This window comes from Syngnathus floridae, chromosome 13 (assembly GCF_059516105.1).
Source record: "Syngnathus floridae isolate MCC-2025c chromosome 13, RoL_Sflo_1.0, whole genome shotgun sequence".
Classification (NCBI taxonomy): Eukaryota; Metazoa; Chordata; class Actinopteri; order Syngnathiformes; family Syngnathidae; genus Syngnathus; species Syngnathus floridae.
In genome coordinates, this window is record NC_142425.1 from 8,800,380 (window position 1) to 8,818,600 (window position 18,221).

The window sequence follows — 18,221 nt, forward strand, 5'->3', positions numbered from 1 at the left end:
CGGTCCATTCCAAAACTGGTCAAACCTCACAACCTGCTGCCATGTTCCAGCAAGAGACCGCACCTCATTTTCCGAGAATCGTATTCTCCTTCGTGACGACCTTCCGGAACTGCGAGATGCACGACGTGTCACCTATAGGCCAAATAAAGTGGACGGCTGCAGAATCAATGTGGGGCGGGTTGGTATCACTGCAGTGCGCACAACTTCTCTGCTTACGCGACATGTTTTGTGTTCACACCCTTCATCCATCGAACATCTTCCTCTCTCTCCATTTCCCACTCGCAAAGGGTGTAGCAGGCGATGCACGTGACTGCGTCCCTTCCCACCTTGTCATTTTTACCGCTTTCCTCCAAATATCTGCAGCGCTGTCACTTTCTGAGGGTTCTGACGGTAAAAAGTCCACGCATGGGGTGGGGGTGGGGGTGGGGGACGGTTCCGCCGCAAAAAGTCTCGCTAGGAGAGAAGAGGATAAAGGAGGACCAAGATGACTGATTGATGGGTTTGGGGTGTTTGGATCAGGAAGAAAGGTGGTATGAGGAGATAAGGAGAAGATAAAAGAGTGGGGAGATGGCAGATCCACCGTTGATATGCGGGAAGCGGGTTTAGCTGCGTGTATAGCGGCTGTGGGACGGAGGGCCGCCTGTAGTGAGCGAGCATTTCTGGCACAAGATGAGATGAAGATGCTATCGGGTTTGTGATAGGAACGGGGGGCCTGACAATCAACACGCAGGACAGACTGCTCAGCGCTAAATCTCTGAACCTCTCCTGTCTGACTCACAGCCCAGAGGAAGGAGGCAGGGGAGGAAAGACAGTTTGATGTGTTTGTTCAAGCACATAATGTATCAGAATAGGCGACAGATAAAAGCCACCTTTAGAGTTGGGCTCAGGTTGCCCCTGCTTAGTCTTCTAATCCCGCTCCGACTGTCAGAGGCAGTGACCATTTTCTGTTGAACAATCAACGGACTGCCGTGTGTCTAGGCTTTTGGTATCATACTCAGTTCCTGCACCCGATACCCCGACGGCACATCAGTTATTTTGGTAGCCTTTGTTACATTTGACAGAACTGCACATAAACAAACTAATAACGGGTATATTCGAAAAAAGGGATGGTGGCAAAATAGAGAGGAGAACGGATTTGCGTAGCACTGAGTGACTATTTTTTGCAGACAATAAATAGTAGCAAATTTCAATCAAATACCCCAAAAATATAGTTATGTCATAAGTGCTACTTTCTTTTATTTTAAAATCAGTTTGGAGGAAAATGAATCTGATTTTGTACCTGTTTTCTTAAGAATCCTACAAAGTCAACGCATTTTGAAAAACTTCCAAAAGCGGACGGAGATCTCAGCCTCCCCCACGGGCCATGTTCGGTTAAATGTGATCAAAAGCCATTTCTTTACACATCTCTTAGCTTATACAAGGAATTACTCTCATATTCGACTTCTTCCGCTCAATGCGATGCCGTGTGACCTTGCCGAAGACTGAAAAAGTCCTGACTATTGATTTTAATTACTGCGGCTTGTCATGGCATTATAGTTATAGGCCGGGGAAAAATGCTCTTTGACTTCATTTGGAGAGTGGTTGCCCGTAAGGCCTGCTTGAACAACATGAGGAGCTGCACCAGCTTTAAATAACCACGGGCACAAACACAAATGGGAAGAAAAAAAAAAAAGCTTGAGGAAAACACACACAGTCCCTCAGGTTTAATCTAAGCAGTGGCTGTTCCTTCCTGGCAGCTGGCAATTTGTTTTATCTAAATGGTACCTTCTCCCCTGCCCATCTCTAGACGTGGTACAGTGCCGTGGCTCCCAAACAGAATTATCACAATGTGGGATGAAGGCAAAGAAAAAAAACATAGAGACACTTTCCCTCCAGATGATAAGACGCTCACACGTGATTTTACAATTCAGTGATTACACAAACAACAAAACACAAAGTAACACACTAATGTGAGCTAGTCAAGGTCATGAGATGAGTTAACTTCCAGTGGAAACAAAACAAGGAAAATAGTAAATAGTAGACCAAAGCAGACATAAATGTAAAAGGCAGAAGGTAGAGATCAGCTAAGCTAAGAAGATAGGAGAAAAGAGCCCTGATAAAAAAAAAGTCATAAATGGGGTCCTCTTGGTAAAAGTAAGCTGAAATAGAAAACAAGTGCTGTAGAAAATGATGGATATAGAGATGCTCTGTCAAGTCTCAGGGGAGGTTATGAAAAAAAAAAGTACCACAAAGGGATGGATGAGATGTGAGGTGCTGTCAACTCAACAAAGTAACATGAAATTGCAGTCAACCTTACTGTGGCTACATGGGAGTCTCCCGACTTGGTGAGAAGGAAACATCCATTTTGTGGAATATTTAAAAAAAAAAAAACACATAACACCTCAAAATATGATAATAATGAATTATTCTTTGCCACCAGCAGTTCCATAAAGTGACATGAAGTCCTGCTGTGCTAGCAAAACCATTTGCATTCTGTGGCAGTGGTGGTTGACAGTTCCATTAATAATAATAATTCCTCTGAGCGCATCCTTATTCGGATGTGCAACAAAAAACGACAGTGAGATTGATTTTGAAATATATAAATAAGTAAAGAAATAAAAATACATAAATAAATCATTTGCTGTGTACTTTCTGGCACACCTCACGCTGACCTTGAGGCTACGGGAGCTTTGCTAAAACTATGGCGGAATATCTAACTCTTGAAAATAAAAGAACGTTGCTCTTTTTTTTTTTTTTTACCAATAAATGAAACTAAAAAAAACCAGAGCGAAAATTCAGTTTTGAAAAAAGTCATGCTACCAAATTAGTAACTGAGGCTAACGTTGGTTTGTTTGCTAACTTTGCTAAGGCTAGCTTGCTATTGCTAGCGCAGCTATTTTGTTGAAGCTGAATATGCGTTCTCTATGATTATTGACTTTGATAATTTCATGATTATTTTCAAACATACTTAAACAGTTTCTTGCCATGACTCCAAGTTTCAGAAAAATTGGCGGTGTAGTTTTGGCATGATCCTGCTATCACACAAACTAACCACCCATCATGGGTGAAAATAATCCCTCATGCTTTTCTGCTTGGTGAATGTAATAAGACAACGTAAACTGCAGAGGATTTGACACAGTTGGCCTTTAGCGAGGCGTCACCATCCTTAGCTCGGAACTTCAGCTCCCGTATTGACGGTGTGGGCAGACGTCTTGAAGTTTGAAGATGAAGGCTTATAAATTGGTAGCTTTCACACATGCGGCACCTTGTCTATATTTCAGAATCAATCAAGCGTAGAGGACACATCAGTCAGAGCTTCTCCGAGCACTCTAACAGACAAAGGCAACCGGGACTAAAATAGGACACACACACACACACACGTGCATACACTTCTTTTATATTGTCCGCCTCGCTGTTGTCTCATCGAGCTTGTCAAACGTTTATCCCGTCAACAGTTAGGAAGGTTACCCGTTTTCAAATAAGCTTGTGCAGCTGTCCTGCAGATCCCCAGCAGCTCATTTGAGGCAAATAGTCAGTTTGGCAAACATTTCACACCCAATGACACATTTCTTTATTCCCCCGACGCAACTCCATCTATAACCGACGGGCCAATGTTTCTTGGCAAACGGAAACGAGGACAGATGTTAGCTTGGCTTATTGTTGTCAAACGTGGGCCCACGTCCTTGTTTTGTGTGTCACCTACGAAACAACTTCCCGGTAATCTCGCACATGTGTATATTTATTCATGTGTGTGTAGTGTAGCCATGACGGCGTATCAATTCTCGAGGCGTCAGTCTTCTTTTTATATGCAAATTAGCATTTAGCTGTTAGCAAGCAACGAGATTTGGCTAGTGTACGTTACGTGGCAGGACGGTATATTTGTCTACTATGTGACAGAAATAAATATCAGACATGTTTCAGAATGGAGAGCCACAGAAAGTTTGCTTGATGCCAAACGTGCAGTGTTTGCGCTAATATTGATCATGGCCGACTCAATTAGTTAATGAATTTGTTCGACAAATCCCGAAGGCGGCAACGTCAACAGTGAAAATTTGAAGTCTTGTTGGCTGCCGTCGTATCACACCCACTAAGTTGCATCTGAGTCGGGAATATATGCAGCAGACATTAAATGAGCAGGGATTTCCATAAAACAGTGAGAGGTGTCATAAATCTCCGATTTTCATCTAAATAAAACACTCAGGGGAGGATGCTAGTTTGTTGGGATGCCGCTGTATGTTAAATACCGAGTACATAAGCGTGGCTGTTTATCCTCGTATGATCTGTTTTGTTTGCCCTTGTGCTTGGAAATTCATCTTCTCTGGTGACTCATTTCGTCATGTTGTTTTTCCCCCTCGAGTATTTTCTAGTTTTATGTCAGATTGAAGGAAAGAAAAAAAGTTATTCCATGGAATAAATCATCTGAAAAAGACTTTGGTGGGGGCGTTATGGAGTTAGATGTTGCAGTCATAACTGTCAAACTGTTGCGCACATTTTCTATCCTTTAATTTATTGAACGTATGCTTCTATTTGGAGACAGTTTTAAACTTACATGTTACAGTTTTGAAGTTATTACATTACGTAAATTCATTTTTGTCATTCAGTCAACATTGCAAAACACTATATGATAAAATCATTTTGAAGTGAGCGTGAGCTAACAGGCTGAATCGGACTAATTTCTCAAATGGGAAAGTGTGACAGTACCTATATGTACCAGAAGGGGGCCTGCATTCATGTTGCATCTTATATATCACTTTGCATTACATTTCTAATGCTGACACATGACGACAGTTCCGAAAAGGTTTTGCAAAAACAAAACAAAATTCTCAGGTCATTTCGGAAACTGGCGAATTTCGCTTTATCGTCATTTTTACATTCGCGTCACACCCCTGGTCAGTGTCCAGCTCGTAACACACATATCCAATTACATTGTCAGACTGTATTCTTGGCTGATGGATTGAAGCTAGTCATTTGGGCCTGACATAAACTACGAGCTCCTCTGTGTGTTGTGGGCCTCTGTGGCAATTAGCAGTAAGCAGATGATCACTGTGCCCTCGCCACTGTGGCGCCACCGGTCCCCCGTGGGCAACGAGGCAGGTGCACATTCATTTGAAATAATGGGGGGGGGTGGACGGAGGTGTGCGGGTACACATTAAACACACACATGTAGTCACGGAAAGAATATCGAATAGACGCTCCTATGTAATAAAGCGATGAGCGTTAAGCCCCTGCGGTAAACAACAGAAAGCGTCCGTCCATTAATTGTATGATGCAGCATTTCCCTGGGTGCAACATTATACTCCCACCGCATTATCGCTGCGTGTGCGCAGGGGCGTGCGTGCGTGCGTGTGTAACGGCGGGTCCAACAGACAGCCTGGCGCCAATGAAGACAGCGTTATAAAAAAAGGATGTCTCAAGACAGTAGGGACTAAAAACAGGATGCAACATACACAACGCCAGGTTCTTTCTACCTGAGGAGTGTGTTCGCATTGACAGTTGAGGTACAAGCAACTCTTTCAAGTCTATCGAGTAATATCGTCCCCGCTAAACATGAGTGGAGGAGAGATGCGTTCATGACCTCACCGTGAGTGACTCCCAAAGTGAGTCAGACGGCTGATGTCAGATTCTGAATCCAAATGGTTTATCCTCCTGAGCGCAGAAGTACTTCTGTTTGTGTGTGTGTGTGTGTGTGAGATGAGGTCATTCTCTCAGGCAGGCTTTGCGACATGCGACACGCTCTGATGGCACCGAAATTCCTAACAGAGATGAGCTCACCTGCTTCTGTTGTTGATGTTTATAAGAAATTCAAAAGCCAACGGGGAGTTGTAATCCTTCGTCGAGTTGTTTACTTTTAAATTTATTTTTTTAATTTATTCAACTCTTTAAATTTATATATTTGCTCACTTGAATGGAAGATAAGATTTTTTTGAACGATTCATATTAAGTGAGTCTGACTTGTTCATTCTATTGAAATGGATGGCGTGTCATGTGCTCATTAGGGTTGCAGGTGTGCTGGCGACTCGAGGGGAGGCGGGACGCAACCTGAACCGGTCGTCGGTCAATGGCAGGGTCCATTCGGACAAACAACCAATCATACTCACATTTAATTCAATGAACAAGTCTTAAATTACCTTAACATGCATGTTTTGGCAATGTGGGAGGAAGTCAGAGTTCTCTGAGAAAATTATGAGGCAGGTGTGTTTAGTCTAGGTCTAGATAATTATTTTGATTAATAACGTGTCAAGTTTTACCTTAGTTAATTCTGTAAAATACTTTAGCGTACCATATTGTAGATTGTCACAAGACAATTTTGTTTTAAAAAAACAAAAGGCACACTATCTTAAAAATCACATTTTCAAATGTAAATGGAATGAAGTCAAGTCAAGGCCAGTATTTAATAAGATAAGATAAAGATACGTCACAAGCCTCGAAATTGCTGATTCGAATCTGACTCAAGTCAAGTCATGTGACTCAAGTCCCCCACCGTTGCTGTAAAATTGTTGACGTTTTTATGATGGCAACAGTTTGACCCTGGATTGCCATTATTTCCTATGGAATGAATATTCTATCAAATATTTTTCCAAATCACTCCTCAGGATTTTAGTATGAGATCAGTCGGGTCATACCAACATGCTACCGAGATGGTCACTTGTAGCGTCATGATCACACCCAGACTATTAGCCACAATATCACTGACTGGCACGTTCTCTATTTCTCTGCTGCCAAGTTCACCTCCCTCATCACTCTCTACCCCGACCCCCCCCTCCCGAGGCTCCTGCTTGTCTTGGCACAAATATGCTAGCCTGTCGCTGCACATTTCCCTTGGTACAATAGCAGCAGCTGGGGTCCTTGCTGCCCTGTCGACTTCTATACCCCCGGTAGATCAGTCATACACACGTACAGTATACACAAACCGGTGTCACCGTGAGTGCCAGGGGTGGTGTCACACAAGGGTGGGGACGGAAGGAGAAGGATGGAATGGACGAGTACTTGGCCTCTCAGACGGCCACATGCTGCCAATTAACTTCTTCGGCCACCGAGGGGTTAGTCGGGCATCGGCACGTGGGCTCCTCACACACAATCAGACAAACACACACATGCACTTGGTGGTAGCACGAGCACTATCTTTCAGTGTGCAACAGGACAATCAGGGACAAGAACAAAGAGAGGATGGGATGTTCTGTGGCAATCCAAAAGGCCACTGGAACTGATCAATACTCCCTCTGTTTGACTTGTAAACAAAATAGAAAAGAAACTCACAAAGAAAGAAAAGGTCACTGTGAAGTACTTTCCAAGTATCCAGCGCCAAATTCTGGGAGGTCGCTCACCCCATTATCCATTTTTTTTTTTTTTTTTTAATGCCTTTTCTTATTCTGTTCAGGGTCACATGGATCTATACAAAGGCAAAGACAGACTAGAACCTGGCTTGGTGTCTATTCCATTCCATATTTTGATTTTTGCTTACTGAAGGTTTAAAAACTTTCTCCTCTTTATCACAAATGATTACTGGAAATAATCATATATTTACACTGTTTATTTTTGTGATGTTCTTTCCACCAAAATATAATTTTTTATCCCCCCCAAAAACATGATTAATTTTGATTTAAATTTTATTATTTATATTATTTTAGCTTTTTCCCAAAATGGAGAATTTAATGTGGCAGTTTTCAATAAAGAAATGTATTAATTTTCTGACTTTTCCACATTTTTATTATATGCAAAACATTTCAAAAAATGCCTATATTTTTTTCTTAAAAATCCAGTTTTCTGTCTCCCCTTAAATTACTTCATTGTAACTTGTCTTGGGAAAGTTTTTGAAAGTCTCCTAGAGGGAATGAACATCTTTCTTCCAAAACATTTTCGTCCTCATTCTGTGTAATAACCACATGGAGGTGAAGAGTGCTGTCTGACTTAGCTGTCCAAAATGTTCCATTGGTTTTCACTTGGTTTGCGATTTACTTTCTCTGTGCGTGTGTGTGTGCGCATATGTCGCATGTGTGTGTGGATGTGTGTGTACGTGCGTCAAGCCATGTTGGTGATTACACTAGACAGAAGGAATTACAGGCTATTACAGAAAAGAGCCTGTGGCAGCAACAGCCAGAGCCGCAGTGCCCTTAAAGGCTTATGGCACTCTTAAAAAAAAAAAAAAAAATCTGGGGAAAAAAAACCAGAAGAAAAGAGAGCCAATCATTTCAACTGAAAAACACAGCTGCCTGTTGTGTCAAACATAAATACAGAAAAGAATTATAAAAAGCAGACCATGTCATATGGTACTTATATTTTATCGTTCCATGCGATAAAGTGTCGTGTGTTTGGAAGGAAATTATAGTGTGGCCTAAAGGATTGTGTACACCATTTCAGGCTGGCAGCAACTATATGATATTTTATGCATCCCATAAAAAAAAAAAAAAGAACCTTAAATGGTTGTTCATACAAAGAATTTTTCCCACAGGACATCAACTAAGACAAGAATGGAAATTGATTTGCGTCCACCCCAGAAAATAAGTAAGTAAGTGAGTAAGTGACTGAGTGAGTAGGTAGGTAAGTAAATAAATATAAATAAATAAATGTTACTGTGTCAATGTAGGTAGGTAAGTAAATAAATAAAATAAAAAAATAAATAAATGTGAATTTAATATATGTGAATTAACAATATACTACAGTGTGATTTTGTTGACTATTTTAGGTGTTTCAACATATAAGTTGAATTCACTTTTGCTTTATGTGCAAATTTTACAGTAAACTAGAAGTGACAACTTAACATCTTGATGCAAGCACACTCTTCCTTGTTTGGAGAACACAAACAATTTCAGATTCCATGCCTATGATCATACATCTATAATTCTTTTCTTTAGTAGAGGTAACACAAAGACACCAAAGGAAAATCAGAGTACGCTGAGATGAAGATTTGTGCAACTTGGATACTATTTCAATACGCGTGGCGACTATAGACCTCCATGTTGGAAAGTTTCATCAAAGCTTCATTTCATGTTTGTCTTGTCTTTCACTTGGGAGTGTCTGCTGACAGAGGTGAATATCTTTTCAATCTTAAAGCTTTAAGTTCTCTGCAAGGTTAAATGGATCCGCCCTGGAATTAAATGGCTTTTTCCTTGGCTACACTCCTTAAAGGTCAGTGGAAATTGTCCCTGCGGTTGCATAATCTTGCTTGGACTTTACAGAGAACATCAGGGGCCACAATATTAGGTACACCTGCAAAAACTAATGAGGCGGCGCCCTTATTTTTGCTTTTTCGACACTATTTCTGCTTTGGGAAAAAATGTGACAAATGCATGAATCAGTTGGTATATTGGTTAAACCATCTCACAAATTAATCAATCATTTTTGTTTCTTTTGATCAATTTTAATCACTAGCCAGGACAGAGAAAATGATGCACTTGCCTACATGACAGTAAAATATGTGGTACCCTTCATCACTGAGAGAATTCTCATGGTAAGTTCAGACACATGCTCCTCAAAAAGTCTATGAAGTAACGTGGTGTGCCCCAAGGTTCAATTTTAGGCCCTTTTGTGTTTATATCTGCACCCTGTCATTAGGAGGCACACAATGAATCAACTGAAGTTTAATCATCGGTCCTGAGGACCAGAAATTGATTTGAAAAAAAGTTTCGGGAGCAAAATAAGACCTGGACTAAAATCAAAACCAATCATGTTACTCTATTTTTACATCCAGCATGGAAAGCAGACCCATGTGCCATCTTGAAACATTCTAACAGAATGCGAGATATCCTTGCAAGGCAATAGCCGATAATACATCATGTCAGCCCAAGTCATGCGTCTGCACACAGAATAATAATTGTCTTTTTGCGAATAAACAACTGACAACGGCGAAAGAACAAGCGAGCCACAAATAAGACTAGTTGCTTCTCATTGTTATTGTTTATTGCTACAAAACTGACAAGATGAATATTTTATTTCCTTCTCCAGGGAGCCATTCATTTCCTCCACCCCCAAATAACACACATACAGTGATACACACACACATAATTGATTTGTTTGTGATGTTACCAATCACTACTTTTAGAAAAAAATAACCACAGCCTCAAAAATTAAAGTGCCTTGGCATTCTGTCTCATTCACACGCACACGCACGTGGGCGCACAGGTACACGCTCATCCATCAGTCGAGCCTCCTCCCTCGCTCTTGTGAGTGACAGATGACTTGTCACAGAGCTAAACGGGAGAATATTTTACTGCAGATTGAAAGAGGAGGAAAAAGGAGAGACGGGGAAAGGGAAAAAAGAGAGAGAAATTGCTCCATTACGCTACAAAGGTAAATCATTCCGTGTGCTGGAGATCACAGGATGGCGGTGAAATTGACACACAGGCGCACACACCTAAGTGTCCACACGGGGACACATGATGAATCTTCTGCATCGCACTTTAGCTGCGGCGTGGACAAAAGTATTGGGACTCACCTACTTGTCCAATTTAACCCATTCACTGCCATTGAGGGCTATCGACGTCAAAGATCCATTAAGACAGGAGTGTCGCAGGCTGCATCATCGCTTCAAAGAGCCATTAAAATTGTCAACCCAAATAAATGTATTTAGTCTCATATTGTATATATAGTATAGGCTACACAACAAACTGATGAATAACTAGTTTTCAAAAATAAAAACTGTTCAAATATTTAAAAAAAAAAATCTAACCAAATATTTAAAAATAAAATGAATGGTAATGACAATTGCTAACAATATCTCTATTTTTCAAAAGTGAAAACAATTTGAAATTCTGGAATTGATATGAATTTGATGCACAATTTGTCTTTGCGGGCCACTTAAAACGATGTGACGGGCCGTATCTGGCCCCCGGGCCTTGACTTTGACACCTGTGCTTTAAGAAAATATTCATTCTTTGGTCATAAAACTGCAATTTGATTCTAACACAGCTTTCAACTTGCACAAACTTACTAACAGATAAACCACCCATAAAAAAATAAATAAAAATACAGCTTCTACGCTACTTTCCCGTGAATCCCAACATGCAATCAAATAATCCATGACATGTATGTGCCAGTATTTTCGCTTCCGTAGTGTGTACACACGCTAACGCCCGTCGTCCCTGAGTTCAACCATGAGAAGAAATTGAGTTGCTGGATCAATGTTGGCCGGTGGTGATTAGCCTTAATTGAAGAAAAAGAGCTCTGGGAACAAAGAGGCACGATGACCTTTTCTCTGTCTGTGCTAATAAGACACATTCACATAATTCACATCTTGCCAAGCACCATTGTCAAAGCACATCAAAGCTATGCAAATGGTTGTCACGGGGAGAAAAACAAGCCCTGCGGACGATTGACTATCCGTTGCCATGTTTATGCGAGCGAATGGCAATTTTCACTCTCTTGCCGCGCGCGTGTTGATTATTCTATCAGACAAAAGGAGGTCAGTGGCAGATGAAAAGATTGGCAGCATTGTGCTGCTGTGGAATGGAATGGTCTTATTCGCTTCTCTCTCTGCACATCCTGACTGAGTCAAATAGCACTTGTCAGCAGAGGGCTGTTTGGCCTGACATGAGATAAGAACGGACCAACTGGACAGTTATGTGCGAGTCCTCACTTCAGCCGGACCGAATGAAGAAGACAGAAATGTACAGGTAGTGCACGGCCCCTCGGGCGACGCTTTATCCTGGTAGAACACAACGGGAGTCGACAGTAAACAGGAAGATGATTACCAACGTCGAAGATCTGCTTGTCTTGACGCATTCGTGCGTAGTACACTCAAAATGAACCCGGGCTGTTGAAACGCGCTTACTCGGCAGGTTTTGTCATGTGGAAGCTCACAAAGACACAATGCCTTGCTGAAATTTTGCAATTCACACATTCAGTTGTTTCTGTCATCCATTCATTCGGTTTTCTATTGAGCTTGCGTGTATTAGTGTCACGGGTGAGCTGAGGTTTATCATCGTCTCTTCAGGGACCAAATTGTCATTATTAACTGTATTGTGAAAGGGGATGGAAGACGAGAAGTAGTTTGAATTGAAGAGCGTCGAACACACCATTTTTCATTTTTGTGATTTAAATGTGAAGTAATTGGGCAAGCGGTATAAATAGCCCCGCCCCCAGTTGAATATAAAAACGAGTGCCTCCATTTGTAATCCCGGCATCTATTAGTAGGAAAATTTGGGGAAACCTAAAATGGAAAAAAAACCCGCTGTGAAACTTAACTGTTGTTTTAAGTTGTAATATCAACAACCACCAGTAGATGGCTAACACATTTTAGTTACACTTACACTGCCCTACATTTTGCTACCAGGAGGCTCAAAATGATTCAAATACAATGCTACAAAATGTTTGCTAACTAAAAATAGCTAATATAAAATTCAATGCAGTGTTTAGCGGTCAATTCGTCCTCTTAAAGTGCAATCAGCAAAACTCAGTCAAAATAACCTTCTGAAAAATGAAGGTGGCCAGTTCCAGATGTGACAATAGAAGGATGATTGTCAGCAGTTCCATGCTCCTCTGGGATTTCAGAGGAAGTTGCATGCGTGAAAAGGGCAGTGTGAAAAGTAGTAATATGATTAGGAGAAGCAAAGCCGCAGGGGTGAACGTCTGCGTTGCGGGCTGTCGTTCCCTGCTGGGCCGAGAGCTCCAAGCAATCATGCTGATGTCAGGAATCACGGCAGATGAAATATGGCCATTGATTATGAAAGGTGATGTGTGTCCTTGACTTAATTAAAACATTATGTCCATATTGGGCCTATTCTTACATACATTTTCGCTGAAAATATGCAGGTTTGTTAAACATTGGTCATTTTATTTGAAAATAATGCTAACCTGAAAAAGTGGTTTTGTGCTATTTTGCATTCTGTTGTTCAACGTTATTATCCCGTCCAATGGTCCAATAATACTCCATCATAAAGAATTATGCAAGACACCTTGGATGATTATTTTTTTCCCTTTCCAAAGTGCACTTTTCTGGCAAGTTGCCTTGATTTGATAGATTCACCTAATTCATTTTAGAGGTTGATGAATTTTTTTTCTGTCTTGCCAAATGAACAAAGTAAGGAGATTTGCAGAGCGCCATGTTCAAAACTGACATCTCTGATTAGATTTACTGACACACAGGCGTTTGATTTAATGCACTAATGTGCCATGCTCTGCGTGGATCTCTGACCGCACCCATCACAAGATGCACAAGGAGAGCTCGACTCGATTCTTTTATTCAGATTCTCTTGAAAAATAGTCTGACATGATGCCCACGTGATGCATTTCACTTTAGGTTGAGTCTCCGCATCTGTCACGTGAATGAACGCATTCCAAGAGCAGTCCTCTTGCATACAACTAGAAGCTTCTTTGCAACAATTCTGCGATATATTCGATTGAGTCCAGACGCTGACTGAGCGGCGATGTTCAATACTTGGCCGGTTTGGACAAAGAAGGAGTGCTGAGTGCTGTACTAGCCCTCTGTGAGGCTAAAGAGAGCGACGTTGCTAAGAGAATGTTAAAAGACAAGACAGAAGCGGTTGTTGGCCTTTTACCTTTAATTTCCTTTAGGGGGACAAAAGAACAAGGCTGTAAAGTACAGCGGCTCTTACATCTAATAATGTCGCAAATGGTGCCCGAGAGAGACTTCAACAGCCAAAGGATGAAAAAAAAAAAAAAGTTTGTTCCCCTAACAAGGCTGGTTTTACATTATGGCCTTCCCGCTACTTTGCTGGAATCATCCATCCATCCATCCATCCATCCATCCATCCATCCATCCATCCATCCATCCATCCATCCATCCATCCATCCATCCATCCATCCATCCATCCATCCATCCATCCATCCATCCATCCATCCATCCATCCATCCATCCATCCATCCATCCATCCATCCATCCATCCATCCATCCATCCAAATTTTTGGGGGCGTGGCTAAAACCTGTCTAAGTGACGCATTTGCAAAATTCACCCACTACTCTCCCAAAATGTCAATAAATATCTATCAGATGCAGCGTAAAGCCAACAATCAAATACAAGCATCAATAAAAGAAAAGTGCGCTTTAAATAAAACGTATTTACTTACAAGCCAAGAAGAAAACATGCAAAAAAGCATCAATGCATGACCACCCACAGGGTGCACCCATAAATTTAAATAACAAACAAATCACATAAATAAAACGTATTGATTAATGATATGTTGTGCAAGCACGCTTATTTATCAGGAGACTGTCTCGGCTTCACTCCAACATACACGCAGGCATCTCCCCCACTGCATCTCTTTAACCTCACAATGGTCCAAGGCTCCTTCAAAACAAAACCCGTTGAAGGTAGCGACTCATTAGAAATGCACGAAGCAGAGGCTGAACTGATGAGATTCTCCAGAAATTGGTTCCTGATTTAATCAGATGGGCACCTTGTAGAAATAGAAAGCACTCATGCAAATTTAAACTGCCTTCCACCAGGTTAAAATCGACGCTGCATTTGCTCCCCCTGTTGTCTATTTGCCCCCCCCTCGCAGACTTTGAATTGAACACACACACACACACAGACGCACACACAGCGATTATCACCTAAGGTACGTACGCCTGCTTGCGGCTGTTCCCACAGGGAAGCAGGCTGTACAGCTTTCCCACTCTCATTTTTCATTGTCTGCTTATGATGCCCCATGTGTGCACTGACTTTCATTTAACCCCTCGCAACACATGCACACTCGTGAAGCCTTTCCCGTCACGCCGTCGACTAACAAAGCATACCCGGCGGAAACACTTTTTTCACAATCCTTACTGTCAGATTCTTATTTATTTTTTTACAATTATGATTCATGTTTACACTTCACTTTCAATTTTGTTGTAATCATTAGAAAGACAAAACAAATATTCTTCACGTGTTGAAGCCTGTTATGATGCTATGCTAAGATAATCGGATCTAATATTCGTTTTAGACGAGGACAACAAATAGGAGAGGGCCGGCCGGCAGGGGTGCATCCTTTGCTCAAGGATACTACGAGGGGGGACTCGGGTTCCTTTTCCTTGAAGGTCATCTCGCGCGTGTACACAGTCAGGTACCGAAAGCAAACAAACAAAATGCCAGGCGCGGGAAGCTGCACTTTGTCAGGTGTCTGAAGAAAATATTTAGATAGTGCAGACCCAGTGCTTCAATTTACTGAGGCGCTTTCTATCTTACACTGCTTGCTCAACTTGAAGAAAAAAAACCGTAAACATAATCTTGAATGAGAAATTTTCAAATGTCATTCTCAAAATCATGCTAATATAGAATCGAGGAGACATTTTAGACTTTTGTCTTCTGGCCACACTGACCTTCAAAGTCATCAAGTCTAGTTGGTGGACACTTTCCGGAGCGGCATTTACGTGAACAATCTTGTCGGGATAGATTAAGTGCGTCTTCTTCCTCTGTGGGCTTTCTTATCTGGAGCTGGACTTAATTACCTTACTTTAATTTTACATCTTCTAAAATGACCCCACACGCCGGTGACGCAAGGTTGTTTTAATTAAATGAAGGTGTCACTTATCGCGAGGGATCGGCAACGGTTATGCGGCGATGGATGCGGCCGATGACTACGTTCAACCACCAACGGAGGAACGATGTTATCTTCATGTCATATGTGGTGGGGGCAGCAGCGATGAAGAAGATTATGAACACTCCCATTAGATAAAGCAGACGTGTCCACTTAGTCACATGTAATCGGATGAGCTTCGTAATGCCGCTATGCGTTCCTTATTGTGTGAGTAAAACAAAATGGAAGGCCTAAGGGTGGGCAGGGATTGGAAGTCAAAAGAACACGAGAAAGACAAAACAGGTAAAGTAAAAATAGTCTGGGACTATTCCCAAAGTTAGCGACAATGGCAGGCTTGTTTATGTTAGTTATATAACAATATTTTTAGAGTGTCCAGAGGCTTCCTGTGCAGTGCCGCCTGACCACATTTAATGGGAGAAGTGTCAGCGAAGCCATTATAGCAGCGGGAGAACGCACAGTCCCATTACATATGGCTGCTGGCTGCTAATGTGTATTAGCAGGACACAGAGGGAGCAAGGTGAAAAAAAGTGATTTTGCAGTAGATGGCTAAGTAGGACAATGGTGGGAGGGAGTGTGGCACGTGGAGACACGGTTGGGGACGGACGCTGATTTTGACGTTAGCTTGTTTTTCTACGCATTGGGTAGAAGTGGTTACGCCCACTGAATGGTACAAATGAAAACAACACAGGAGAAGAATGTTGAAGAGAGTACGAGATGCTCTTGAGAAAATAATGCCTTTCGACTAAATGCTACTTGTCTATCTGTTTGAAATATCTCAGTAGCTTCACAGTTTTTTTTTTTTTTATTGTACCAGAATTAAGCCTATGAGGATTTAAAAATAAAATTGCAGTTCAGGACATATATTTATACATATTGAAGGAATTCTGAAATTATAGGACGTTAGGGTGAAGTATTATCCTCACGTATCAGTCAAAGAATTTTTTTTTTTTAAAGAAGGCAATAAAAATCAAAACCATGCATAGAAGCAAAAAAAAAAAAAAAAAAGGTTGAGGATGGAAAAAGTTGAATACTTTAAACTGGCAGTCCTGATCCAAAGGCCATATAAAATACTTGGAAAAAGATGAAATCTCTGATGGATGAAAGAAATCATGCAAGCATTTGAGAACTTTAACAGACTGCACAAAGAATGGGAAAAAAAATGGAAAGATGACAGTAAGAAATGTTTGGAGGTTTTATAGTCATGTGACTTCATTCACCTCTGTTATTCCTTCAAATAAAAATTTGGGATTTGAAGAGAAACAATCACGAAAAGCAAAGCTTAAAGAAATACTCCGAATCAATAGCAGGACTTATGACATGCTGTCAGGTATTGCAAATAAGAAATTAGCTGAAGGAAAAAGGCAATGTCACTCATCAATAATGTGCGTGCCTAAATTGTATGTTGACTGAGGGCTCCTCTTGAGCAACCAAAGCAATCCAAATGATCAAAAACAAGACAGCCGGCTTGTCTCAAAGCAACCGGTTGCATCAGGGTGACAGACAGTATTTTCCACTACTTAATAATTTAGGGAGGATTGAGAGCTGCTCTTTGCAAGCAAGCCAGTCAGCTTGTTGTGTTTGTGCTTGTCAGCTGCAATTTCCAAACAGTGTTTTTCGAGCACAGGGGGCACCTTGCCCAGCCAAGGAATCCCAAATGCTCTTTCAAAAAAAAAAAAAAAAAATACAGAAGAGCGCATCTTACTGCCAAACACATTAGCTCTCGTTCTTTATTTAAGCCTTTGTAGCACAGATCTGTGGGCCTCGACTCAAACGAGCACGGCTCATTCGCCAAGTTTTGCCTCTTGAGGAGACTCCTCCACTTGGTCTTTGACAGCCCCCCCTTGAACCCTGGAGAAACCTGGTGATAAAATGGATTGATGAGTGGGCAATCTCAGTCTGGCAGATGCTGCTCTGGCCAGGAAATCTGGGATGTTGCCAACGGGAGTGAAGACTTCATACAAACAAATAAAAGATGGTATTCACCACACTGACATCGGTTTTTAACGGTCAAAACAATCCCAGTAAAAATTTTCAGAGGTCATTAGAATGATTTGTAAAAGCTATGTGAGTATTTTGACATGCGATGAACTTTTGAGTCATTTAATCTGCTATTCCAAATGACTTGATGGTTTCCTGTTCTTTCCTGTTTCCTGCTCTTTAAATTTTGTTCCCCCACTTAGCCGCGTTGTAATGGTCTCCACTATCGCTGCAGTGTGAGACCTCAGGGGATGTGACACCATCTCAGAGAAGATGGAGAGCAGAAGTGCCTCTGGAGCAGTCAATGGCTTCATACATGTGATTTTGAAATCTTTGTTCTGCTATCTTAGTAAAGTACAAAACGGAACTCCGTGTCATCGTATCTCATTACCAGCGCAAACAAAGATAGTGCTACGGCGCCCATTGATTAAGGTGAGATTAAACACCGGTTTGAATCCTGCTTGGTGCACATTCACGCCATCAGCTACTCCATCACTCAGGTTTGTATTTTTTTTTTCTCGCCGCGTTGACATTCATGGCCCTCAAAAGCAAGCGAGGAAGCTTTGTGGCTGATTACGCCGATATGACAGCTGATAATTGAGGAAGTGGAACACACATGAGTAGATTGGACGGCATTGTTCGCTAAATGACAAGATCTGTCTTCCTCTTCGCCTCCTTAATTATCCTCCCCGTTTATAATTACACGTGTGAAGGTCCCGAGGACAATCGCTGTTGTGTTGCGCTGTCTCCTCGCCGGAGTCAGACGAGATAGGCAGCGAGATGCTGCAGAG

At 41.5% G+C, this 18,221-nt stretch overlaps 1 protein-coding gene across 5 annotated transcripts in view; it reads right to left on the reverse strand.

Annotated features, from left to right (window-relative positions):
* LOC148388516 (cytosolic carboxypeptidase 6-like) overlaps positions 1 to 18,221 on the reverse strand; it is a 167,370-nt gene that overhangs the window by 80,159 nt on the left and 68,990 nt on the right. The gene's annotated exons all lie outside the window — the stretch shown is intronic.